At 52.4% G+C, this 12,736-nt stretch overlaps 1 protein-coding gene across 1 annotated transcript in view; it reads right to left on the reverse strand.

The window, feature by feature from the left end:
• The window catches only part of VAV2 (vav 2 guanine nucleotide exchange factor), a 156,682-nt gene that overhangs the window by 135,208 nt on the left and 8,738 nt on the right, over positions 1–12,736 (reverse strand).

The following is a 12,736-nucleotide window of genomic DNA, read 5'->3' on the forward strand; positions in this document are numbered from 1 at the left end:
CAGTCCGGCCCTCCCGGCGGATACGGCCGCTGCTCCGTCGCAGCGCCCCGAACGATCAATAGCAACCCCGGGATCATTGATAAATGATCTAATTGATAAAAATTAGATAAAAAATTAATTAGAAATTGATAAAAACACCTTCAAACATTGGCAAACAAAGACGGCGAGATCAAGGGAGAAGATGTGATTTACAGGCTCGTTCCGAAGACTTGGGGAAATTAGCTACTAAATCCCCACGGGTTTTAAAAACTTTGGGCACAAACGTGGATGCAATAACCTTTTTTTTTTTAATTATTTTTTTGAGGGGGTGTCTGTCTCTGTTGAGGTGTGTGTGCAAACAGAGTCGTTTCAAGCACAGATAAATCCAACTGCGAAAGGTTTAGCATTCCCCATGGAGTCGGTTTCTCCAGTGCAGCCCAGTGTGGCTCCTGGAGTAATTAATGCCAGAATCTATTTATGACCTTTGAATAAATTGTGCTTTTCTGAAGGGAAAGCTGTTAAACACGTTAGCAAATATAATTAAGAGGGAAAGGAGGGGATTAAAGCTTCCTCGTTATCCTTCCTGAGATAACCGGGCTGTCAATACAAGGGAAATTCACTTCTAACCTTTGTTACCCCTAAGAAAAAAAAAAAAACCCAAACTGTTTAAATGTTCCTCCACGTGGGTAAAGCCCCGCGACGTGCACCCGAACCTGTACAGCCTTCCAGCCAGGGATGAGCAGAACTTCGGTAGGACCCCGCTCGCCCTTCCCGGCCCGCGCCGCCTTATCCCGGCGGCATCGCTCCTCCTTCGCCAGCCTCCCGCCGCTGCTGCTCATGCTGCGAGGAAGAGGGTTTTGCTGCCCGTAGGTCAGGACGTTTGACCAAGTTTGCCATGTCTCAGAGGAAGTTCTCATCAGTGAGACACCGACTGCACCGTGCAGAAGGATGCTGGGCAAAGCGGGTGGGAAACAGCAGGGATTAAAGCCGGGAAGCCCCTTGGAAAAGGTCCTCGTTCCGTCAGCATGAACATCCCTCCCCCAGCCCGCTGGAGAAACCAAAACTCAACCGGTGTATGAGAAAGGGTTAAAGTCAGATAACAAATCTGCAGACTGCATGTCAAGGGCATGTAGTCACAGGATGAGGAGGAACAGCTTCAAACTGGAAGAGGGGAGATTTAGATGAGATATCGGGAAGAAATTCTTGACGGTCAGGGCAGTGGGACACTGGTGCAGGTTGCCCCGAGAAGCTGTGGCTGCCCCATCCCTGGAGGTGTCCAAGGCCAGGTTGGACGGGGCTTGGAGCAACCTGGGCTGGTGGGAGGTGTCCCTGCCCAGGGCAGGGGGTGGGACTGGGTGATCTTCAAGGTCCCTTCCAACCTAAACCATTCTATGATTCCATCCATCACCCAATCCTTGCCCCTGTTAAGGTGAGAATGCAGAGGACAGGATGATTCACATCCAGCAAGATCCCAATTTTTTTTTTTTTTAATTATTTCAGAAGGCACATCAAAAACTCCAGTTTAAAGTAAAAATATTTGTGCTGAAGTCACACTGCACCTCCAGTTGGTTTCCCAAACATAAGCTGACCCGTGCAGGGAGATGCTCGGTGAATCATGGGGAGAGGAGTCGGGGCCGGTGGAGCGGGGACACCTCCCCGGGAAGGTCCGCTCCTGGCACAAACCAGTCCAGCACCGACAGGGCAAGTTGGCAAACCTCAGACCAACCCTCACATTTCACGTCCTGCAACTTCACACGGGAAAATCCACCCTTGCGGAGGGAGCCCAGAGCCGGGCCAGCAGACCGCACGCCCAGCCCTCCTCCCGGGCTGCTCGCTGCCGTCCTGGCTGGCTCTGCGCTCCCGACCCTTTGGCAATATTAAGTTCTTAGGTCTATTTTGTTGCTTGAAAAGTGATAATTTGGCTAAAAGACACCCGCATCCATCTGCAAGATCACACATCTCCCCAGGAGCAGACACCCCAGCTAGTCCTGCAAGCATCACCCACGAGCTGGAAGCCACAAGTTGCCACCAGCACCGTGACAAGGCTTAGTCCCCCCAAAAAAACAGCGCTCTGCCATCTCTGTGGCCATCCTGCTCAAGACCTCGCGGGCTCTGCCCAACACCCCTTAGTTTGGCGTCAGATCACCAGTTACAAAGCCACGTCTCGCTGGGCGGAGGGAGCATCTGGTGACAGAAGCGGCACGGAAGGAAAAGCCCTGCGTCCCCTCGGCCCGCCCTGAGGGCGGCACGCGGAGCCCGGAGCCACGATGTGCTGAGCAGCCGCTGCTCCAGCGGCGCTTCCCAGAAAACAGCCCAAAACCCCTCCAGCACCGTTAGAAAAAAAAAAAAAAAAAAAAATTTAGGTTGATCTATAAAGGAAAAAAAAAGCGTAAGACTCTTCAAAGTAACTCACTGGACTTACAAGAAGTTTTTCTTTTACTTTCTATTTAAAGTCCCAGTTCTCCCACAGCTAACATGAGACTTCTCTTTTATTTTTTGTGTCTCCTCCCCTCTCTGAGGCTTACCAGTGACTCTCTTGGAAGATCACTCACGTGAGAAAGTGCTTCCCATAAATGCGAAGGGTCTCGATAGGCGCACAGCTCGGCCCCGACGCTGTACACGTTTCCTGTCCCGCACACATGCCGGTCAGCCTGGGATTCCCAGTGTTTAACACACTCCAGAACTTAAAATATATATATATATATGTGTAGTACGTAATGATATATATATATACATCTCCCATTCTTGTTGCTTCTGCCACAGACGTGCCCAACCTCCCAAGGACAGGGCTCTGCTTTAGGAAGAACCTGTATCCTCGCATCAGCGCAGATGCTGCCAGCCCAGCTCAGAACATGCCAAGTACCCGATGAACCCAAAGGAGCCAAATCAGAGCAAAATCAGTTTATACAGCACATGTCCCTTCGGGGCAGTCTGGGGGACGCGTGCTCGGTGAGGACACGCCGATGGGTCCTGCAGAAGGCACCGCCATGGGACTTTCCATGGGACTTTCCTTGCGACATAGGGACTTGGGTCTCTTTAGTCTAGAGAAAAGAAGATTGAGGGGGGATCTTATTAATACTTACAAATACTTAACGGGAGGATGCCAGGGGGATGGGAGCAGTCTTTTCTCAGTGGCACCCAGTGATAGGACGAGGGGTAATGGGCATAAACTTGAACATAGGAAGTTCCATCTTAACATGAGAAGGAACTTCTTTACTTTGAGGGCGGCAGAGCAGTGGCACAGGCTGCCCAGAGAGGTGGGGGAGTCTCCCCCTCTGGAGCCATTCCAAACCCGCCTGGACGCCGTCCTGTGCCACTGCTGGAGGTGCTCCTGCTCTGGCAGGGGGGTTGGACTAGATGATCTCCAGAGGTCCCTTCCAACCCTGACCATTCTGTGATTCCCGCAGGGACGGCAGAGCTGGTCCCCATCCGCAGGTCTGACCCTGCGCCGGCCGCCTCGCCGAGCACGCCGAGCTCCTGGCTGCTCACGGCTTTGGGCAGACCTTTGTTTTCCGGGCGGCCGAAGACTTTCGTCATGCACATGAGTTCAGCGGATTTCACAGATAATTCTGTGTTCGCAGCAGTAAACACAAATCACTTCTCCCGCTCCTCCCCTCCGTGATCTACAAGCCTCCTCTGTTCCCTCCGCAGCCCCTTTCAAACACCAGATGTTCCATTTTGCTGTAAACCACTATAAAACACAACAAAAGATACGAACGCTATAAAAAGGCCAATTTACTCCCCCCTCCGTCAATATTAAAGCGTATGCTTGACGAGAAAGAGTAGATTTCCTCTATGGGAACCTTTTAACCTTCCCCCTCTCCCCGGTTATCGAACCCCGCTCGGCTGCGGGCAGAGCTGAGGCCCCGATGCCGGCAAGCGCAGGCAGCCGCCCCGCGGTCCCCGACGGAGCCAGGGCATGGCACGGAGGACATCACGGCCCCGAGAGGCGCGAATCCCTCCCAACCTCACCACCGCCACTCTCATCACATCCAAAAGGCAGCCGTCAGCATCTCCCGTTGCCGAACCAGGTTCACCACCCGGTCAGCTGTCAGCACGGACCAGGAGAGAGCACGGAGCGATGCTGCTGCTGACAAGGGCGCGCAGGGCACCGTGTAAAGATGGGAGATGCTCCCCAGGTCCAGCAAGCCTGGCAAATTCAATCCTGAGAAGTCAAGCGGCATCACAGCAAATAAAAGCTGATTTACAACCGGGTCTCTACCACGGGCAATGCTAAAGAGTCTACCGATGGGGGAGTTTGTTAGATCACACCACCGAGGAGCCAAACGAGCAGAGTGAGTCAGGATATGACTCAGGCTGGTGGCTTTCCAAGGAGGCGAAGGAGGACCTTCCAGCTGAATCCTCGCTGTCCAGACAGGGCAGGCCCACGGGTTACGAAACAAGAAGAACAGATTTCATGTTACCTCTTGCTATACCCAAGCATCAGCGCCTTGGGCGGGAGGGAGACAACGGGCAGGCGGCATCCTTTGTCCTGCGCTGTGACGGGAACGGGCTGCAGCCCTCACATCAGGTTGAAACAACCGTTTTGGGGATTTCGGGAGAAAAGGGTACTTAAAACCAGAGATGTTCCAAAACTTCTTCTGTGGGACCTGTGGGCCAGGCTGGGAAATTTGATGGCCAACTAACTACTACGCTTCGGTGACTTCTCCTGAGGATAACTGATTATTTTTTATTCCAGAGCAAGAGGGCTTTGAGCCTACACGCAGATTAGCAACCAGACCCATCTGCACCCCGATTTTTTCCAGTTCTTTCTATGGCGGAGTCCTTCAGGCTTTTGTCAGAGCGAGAACACCCTCTGACACGAGAGGAGAGGATTCAGATGGTCCAATTACCTGTTAGAGATGTACCCCTATGAAAACCTTCCAGATTTGGGCATCTTCGCTAAACCTTACCATTAACATGGACTGGACCCAACAGGGCTGAGCTGGTCCAGGACGGGATCACCAGCAAACGCTCCCAGAAGTGGCAGCGGTACGAAACGCTCACGAGAAGAAGCAGATGGCAATCCCAGGGCTCGGCAGTGGGAAGGTCACGGATAAACCCACACTAGGAGAGACCTGGGCAGCGGGTGCTCAAGCGGCACAGTTTGGGATACGGGCAGCCGGGGGCTTTTCTGGCTGGTTTTGGCCAACCTCCACCTGGAGCCAAGCGCAGCCAAGCGGGAGAGCCCCAGCCCTGCCTGCCCCTCCGCCGCCACCGCGGGAGGCTCCCAGCCATCCCCCAGGGCGGAGGGCAAGGAGTGGTCATCTTCCGGCTGGATCATCGGATGAAGCACAGCCCTGAGCTGCAACCAAAGAAAATATAAAAGGGGGGGGTGGGGGGTGTGAAAAAGTCAGTTTTATTAGAAACAGACCTTCTTCCAGGCTTTTTCTTGCAGGGGAAATACAACACTGGGAAAAGTAACTTCATTAACGCCGAGTTTGAAGTTGTCAAACGCAGACTGTAATTAATAGATGTGAGTTTGAAGTTGTCAAACGCGGACTGTAATTAATAGATGTCCTATACAAGAAGGTCCTTCCCCCTCCTTATAGAAGGAGCATCGGGGGGAATACAGGTTAGACTACGGAAGCAGGACAGGCTGCGCGGGAAGCTGCCGTAGGGTAACAACGTGAGTCATCCCCAAACGCGAGCCCTCGGGCTAATACCACCAGGGGAGCTGGGGGTGACTCACTGCAGGCTGGCAGCAGGGACAAGACCGGGCTTTGCCCGGGGCCAGCGCTCACGGAGCGGCCCAGGGAGCCCCGCGGGTCCCGGGATGCTGCAGGGACATCTGGGCAGACAGATGGACTCCGTCTTGGGGTGGGATCAGAGATGCGGGAAGCCGGGCTGATTGCTGGGAGAGCAGCCAGGGGGACTCGTCTGCGGATCACCGAGAGTCCAAGGGAACCAACTGATGTTGAGGGTAGTGTGAGGAAGCAGGGAGAAAAATAAAAAGAGAAAAAGGAGAAAAGCGTGAGAGAGAGAAAAAGGAGAAGAAAGGAGAGAAAAAGGAGAAGAAAAGAGAGAGAGAAAAAGGAGAAGAAAGGAGAGAAAAAGGAGAAGAAAAGAGAGAGAGAAAAAGGAGAAGAAAGGAGAGAAAAAGGAGAAGAAAAGAGAGAGAGAAAAAGGAGAAGAAAGGAGAGAAAAAGGAGAAGAAAAGAGAGAGAGAAAAAGGAGAAGAAAGGAGAGAAAAAGGAGAAGAAAAGAGAGAGAGAAAAAGGAGAAGAAAGGAGAGAAAAAGGAGAAGAAAAGAGAGAAAAAAAAGAGAAGAAAAGAGAGAGAGAAAAAGGAGAAGAAAAGAGAGAGAGAAAAAGGAGAAGAAAGAAAGCTGTGTGCAACTCAAAGAAGGTGGATCCATGCTTAAAGAAAAAAAAAAAAAAACACAACACCAAAGCAGGGAGAGTCTTCACTTCCCAGAGGAGTTGCCACGCTCCCTGTCCTTACCCCCTCCACCATCCCCCGTGTGAATCCCCTCCACCCCGGCACACCTCCCACCCTCCAGCCCCTCATCGCCCCAAATCCACGGGATCCCGCTGCTGCCAGCCCGGGCTGTCGGGACATGCGGGGTGAGCACATTTGAGATATTACTAAAAACACAGGTTTCGGAGGAAATCAAATGGAGAAGTATTGCCGGGAAGAAGCTTGAAACGCTGCGAAATAGCTTTGCCTCTTTAAGAAGGGACAAAGAAGCGGATCAAAAATTTGCCCTCAGGTCAGTCTGAAGCAACATTTCTGTCAGCGCCAAAAATCGGGTCCCTTTCGGCTCCAGATGAGCTGAAGAAAGCAAAGGGTCCGCCCGGGGGCTCCCACAGCCACCCAGGGTGAGGGCTCAGCACCGTCCCGCAGGGCGCGGGTGAGGTGGGGATGCTCAGCCCTCCGACAAAACCGCATCCTCGGCACACACATCACTTTAGGCTTGCTCCAGCCTAAATTTCGGCAGCCCCGATTCCTCAACCCAACTGCCTCACTCAAACACAGCCGCAGGAATTAAGCATCATTGGCAAAAATTAGCCCGTTTCTCCCAGGAGGGACCAAGCGACGAGGTACCCCGTTTGCTGGCGGTACACCCAGCGCGAAGCATCACCACCATGAAGGATGGAGAAGCCAAGCATTTTATTTTATTTTATTTTTTTTTAACAGCTCATCAACATGCTGTTGAGATAGAAGGCAGCTCCCAAGCCTGGTCCCAGCTTGAAAAGCAACCAAATTGACTGGGTTTTTTTTTGGCTTCGTGTTTTTTGGGTTTTTTTTTAAGGGCATCTATTCATTGGAGACTTTGTTCCTGCTAGGTATTTAATGCAGGTATTTAACTCTCGTCAATCATTCCGGGGGGGGGGGGGAGAAGTTTTCACCACTTTTTATGCTTCTTGGCACAGTCAGCGGGATCCATCTAACACTTTCCGCCTTCTTCTGCCCCAACAGAATACATATGAGCCTTCAGCTGCAGGTTCAGTAATATCCTACAACCTCGCCAAACAGCAAAAAGGGGGTACCACCTCCAGCTAACACAAGGTTTTCGGGCGCTATTTGACAGGCGGAAGGCACGGTGGGGGGGGCAGGAAGGAAGACTGCGATGGGCTCCTATTTGCAAGGAGCTCTTGTAGGAGCCCTACAAGACAGAGCACCTTTTTTTTTTTTTTTTTTTTTCCCTCCCCCTTTGTAAAGCTCAGCACATCCGAACGGGAAGTCACTGAGACACAGTAAACAGTGATATGTAATGAGGCCATTTTTTATAGCCGTTTTTGGAACAGAACTCCGTTTCCAGAAGCGGAGAGTAAATAAAAAGCCGGAGGACCTGAGCAGGGTAAATCAGAGAGGAGCTACGCAGACCTCACTCAAACCACCCACCTACCCAGGCAGCACCGATAATAATGAAGTATATTTAACTACTGTCACGACATATGGAAGTAATTACAAGCATTGTAGCTATAAAGCCTTCAAGTGGCACGTGAAAAAGTCCCAAAGCCTCGTGAATAATTACTGCTACCAAACACGCCAGCGTGCCTTCGTCTCCCCTGTACCTGGGGGGAAGCGGTCGACTACAAACCACCTGCTCCAAGTTGTCCTGGCAAATGATCGCCTACATCATCAATAAATAGGACTTTGATGCCAAATTATTGCCGTCCTTCAGAGAAAACATCAGCCACGAAGGCAGGTGATGGTCCGGCCGGGCACAGGGCGCTACAGCCGTCGATGGAGGAGGGCGGTTGTCTGTGCGGCTCCTTCACGGGGGCAAAGCAGAGCGGTGGTGGGCAGCCAAGTCATCACGCCAATTAGGTTTGCTGTGTCTCATCAGTCTCCAGAGCCCTAATAAAACCTCCAGGCACTGCGGACCGAGATGGGTTATCTCCAGAGAGATGTCAATATGCTTCAAAATAAGAATCCTTAACGAGCTGACCATTACCGCCCAACCTAAAGCCTGTGCACACGCAAATACACACATTAAATACGTGGCTGCTTCATTTCAAGCACGGAAGAGACTTTGAAGCAGGAATAAAAAGACACTTAGCGGTGTCCAGGCTGACCTTAAAGGAAGGGGGAATGCAACGTGGTATCAATGGGAGCCTTCGCCTTCCAACAAATCGCGTGATGAAGCCCTGAAAGTGCACAACGACTTTGGCGTAGGTACCGACTTCCCCCTGCCTAAATAGATGGAGCAATGTCAACGTCACGGCAGAGAATGCCGTCACAGAGCGCTCATACAGGAGCGATGGGGAGACGAGACAGGAGGTTGGGGGGTTATTGCTTTTTTTCCTTAGTTGAACCCACATTTCCATCAGCCTCAGAGATTTGGGGGGAGAAACGCTCCCGGAGCCGGGCCGGAGGGCAGAGCACAGGCTGAGACCCCTCGGACACGCCGGCGATGGTGGCAGAGCCCACCGCACCGCGAGCGTTGCCTCCCCCCTCCTCGGGCACCCGCCGCGCAAGCACTTGGCCAAGAGGTCTACGGTTCCACACCGCCCTCCGTGGCACCGCCACAAGCACCAAGAGGTTGAAGCAGGTCTGCTAGACACCAGGGCGATTAAACCCGGGTGGTGGCACGCCACCGGAGCAAGGAGAGGGACCCGGCACCCTGCAAGCAGCTCCCGAGTTTTCCATTTTCAGGGATAATTCCTGGTCAATCCTGCACCCGGCAAAGGTGCCCGGCACAGCGCATCCCCGAAGGTTTCTGCCCACAGACCTGCCCTGTCCAAGTCGCTGTCAGGAAGGATTAACTTTATCTAAGGCAAATGCAAAAAAAAATTTAAAAAAAAAAAAAACAAAAACAAACCAACAGCCAAACAAAACACACACCACTAAATACCAACCTCACCCCAATGTGCCATTTTTTTTAATCGCACGTATTATTTGTTACGCCTCACCATGCTGAAACACAAGTGAAGAGTCGTTCAATTTGCATTTGACCGGAGACTTAACGAAATTATGATCCAAACCTAACTATCGACAAAAATCCAAAGCTATATCTCCATCCTATTCCCAAAAGAAACTTGGGATGCAAGAGCAGCTGTACCACCCAGTGCCAGAGAACTGGAAATTCGGGCCAGCTCCAGGGGAACGGGGAGGGACGTGGGGTTCTGGAGAGGGCTCTGCGCGAGGACGGGGGAGAAACGCCGCGCTGAGAGTCGGGAACGGGGACCGCCAGCCTGAGGGGCGCTACGTCTGCGCCCATTTGCAAATAAAGATGTTCTTCGCATCACGCTCTTGCAGCCGGCTGGCAAACCAGCCGGAATTACACCCCCCCAAAATCCAATCACGGTAATAGACACAATGATCAATAAGCACCGAGGGTGAGTACACACTTCCTACCTCGCCAGAAACTGCCTCTACAGCGAAAGCAATTAGCAGAAATGAAGTTTTTACCCTGGGCCCATCGAAACTGGCCTCACGTCCACCGACTCCCAGAGAGAACTGGGCTTTAAGACTTTTCTTTTTTTTTTTCCTGCTTATTTTCTTAGTCTCTGTGGAGGTTCAGTCGCTTTGGGTCATCCCACTCTGCCAGGCACCGCCAAGCACCGGATTCGGGTCGCTGGAACTGAGCATCAACATAAAGCAAACTCGAGATTGCGACCTAATGAGGTGGTTTTACTCATTTATTTATTTAAACATCAAGTAGTAAACTCCTTCCGCGTGGCCAGCCGGGCCGTTTCACCAGCCTGGTTTCCCCGCTGAACACGCGCAGGAAGGTTTTAGGAGGATGGGGACACCAGCTCAGGTACCCGCAGCAGGGAGCAGAAGTCCCTGCAGCTTCACCCACGGCTGGCCTGGCTCTGCTGCGGCCGGGAGGCGATGCTCGAACCGCACCTTCAAAAAAACAAATCATCACGGAGGGGGATTAAAACAAAACAAAACAAAACCAAACAAAAAAAAAAAAATGACAAAAGCCACCAAACAAACACACAACAGTGTCTGGATCTTAAAGCGTTTCTTTGCTGAGAGATGCGATTTTACCTCCAGCCTTTGAAACGATGCTCACCTGGGGCAAAAATCTGTTTCTCATCACACACCTGCACAACCCCACTTAATTCACTGAGAGAGGTGGATGACAGAATGTTATCAGGTGTTTCAAGTCTAGCACAAGTGCCTTGCCCCCTGGCATTTTGACTGAATAATAAAACAAAAAAAACCCAAAAAAACAAAACCAACCGTAATCCCTGTGGTAAGGCAGCCGGCTGGTTAGCCGGCCCAGCCAGGCAAAACGCGCGTTTATCATCCAAAACCACCTCTGAAGTTTCTAGGCACACGCTGTCTCGCACATCCCTACCCCCGTGTCTGAACGCATCACAGCTGGGTGACAAACATGGGCTCCTGCACTCATTCTGCCGAAAACTCAGCCCAGAGAGGCTAAAGCGCTCACCGACGGCACTGCGGGGACGTCTGTCCCCAGCCCGGCTGGGCTCACACCTCTTCCTCCCTCCTCCCCGGGCCACCAGCGCTGAGGATGCGCGGAAGGTTAAAGCGCAACAAGACACCTCCTGCCTTTAGGTACCCTGGGGGAGAAGCCAGATTCCCAAATTCCAGAATTGCCAGAGAAACACCAAATACATAAGAGCGAGTATAACACCTCAAGTCGGACTAGATGATCTCCAGAGGTCCCTTTCAACCCTGACCATCCTGTGAAGTCTACAGTTGATTTGCGTCCCATCCCGGTCGAGGCCGAGCATCAGCTGAGCCCCTCCGGAGCATCGACTCCCACGCCAGGCTCTGCGCATCCCCGTGGGCTCAGCTTTGGCCAGGCCGTGCTGGTCCACACCGAGGAAAGAGGTGACCACCAAAGCCATCTCGGATTCAGCTCGTTCCCTTCCCACCCCTCCCAAATCCAGGAAAGCAGCCAGAGCACAACGTCATTAAGGCCCGCCGGGCTGTAAACGCTCACCTCCACCAAGCAACACCTGCCTCTCGCCAGAGCATCCTTCGCAAACCACCACTGGCATCTCCCCTAGATCGCACCTACCGTTTTTAAACCCATTCTTAATCCCCCACAGGGCAAATATTGAACCGAAATTAAGTTTGTAGGGCTATCGCGTTTCCTTAAAAGAAAAAAAAAAAGCATAGTATGCCATTCTCGGCATGTTCTAAGAAAGCAGTAGTCCCCGCGCATCTACAGCTCCAACACGACGGTTTATATTTGGAAGCATCAGTTTGTACAGAAGACAATTTGAGGAGTTTATCGCCTGGAAAGCGAAGAGGAAATCTCCCAGCGTTGTTCCACGCTGGGAAGAGGCATCGGTAGGTGTTGGTATTTACTCTGCGCCAGCGGGTCTCACGCACCGACGCGAGCGCTGACACAGGCTGGTTTTCACCGGGGGGTTGGGGCTTCCCACCCCGGCGGTTTGCGGGATGGAGGTCCCCGACTCCGCAAGCGAGCAACAACATCCCGGCGTTCACGTGCCCGCGGCAGAAACACACGTCGCCCCCCCAAAGCGTGGCTCCAAATTTTGGGCCTGAACACCTCGCAGGGCAGCGTGGGGCGGGGGGCTGTGCTCAGCCCGGCACGCAGCGGTATGAGGGGGCCGAGCAGCCGAAAAACACCGCTGCCCTGGAACAAAACTCCGGCGGAAGAAGGGAAAGGCACTTGCCGGATGAGCAGCGTGCTTGCACAGCACATATCCACAACTCATGTTAACATTATACATTATTTATCTTTGAACGCTTCAATAAAGTTAAACAGAGCCTCGCACACCCTCACTACCAGGAAATTCCCTTTCCCTTTTACCAATAAAACCTGTTGTGGCTCAAAAATAAGAGCCAAGTTCACCGGCCGCTTGTCAGCACGGGGGGTGCCGGGCAGTACCCCCCTTGCATTTGCTTCTAATTGATTTCACTTCCCGATTCCCATGCAAATACTGCCCAGCTCGGCTGGCAAACACACAAGCACAGCATTTAAACCCAAAACAACCAGAGCCGGGTTGGGTTTGGTTGGGTTTTGGGGGTGTTTTTTTGTTGTTGTTGGGTTTGGGTGTTGTTTTTTTTTTTCATTTATTTAAGCCTGCTTCCACCAAAACAACCAGAAATTGGAAACACTTCCGAAGAGGGAGCTCAAAAGCTTCCAAGTTCCCAGCCCTGGAAGGGGCGATGAGAGCGGGGCAAAGGGGGAACACCGGGGGCCACCGAACAGGGACCCCCGATTGCCCCTTGCCCCACACACCCCACGGCCGCCCTCCCCACCCCGCCGGGCTCGGGGCAGCCTCAGAGCACCGGAGTTTGGGGGGTTGGTGGGTGGTTGTTTGGGTTGTTGGGTTTTTTTTTTTGAATTGTT

Source organism: Charadrius vociferus, unplaced genomic scaffold, assembly GCF_000708025.1.
Source record: "Charadrius vociferus isolate BGI_N301 unplaced genomic scaffold, ASM70802v2 scaffold549, whole genome shotgun sequence".
Classification (NCBI taxonomy): Eukaryota; Metazoa; Chordata; class Aves; order Charadriiformes; family Charadriidae; genus Charadrius; species Charadrius vociferus.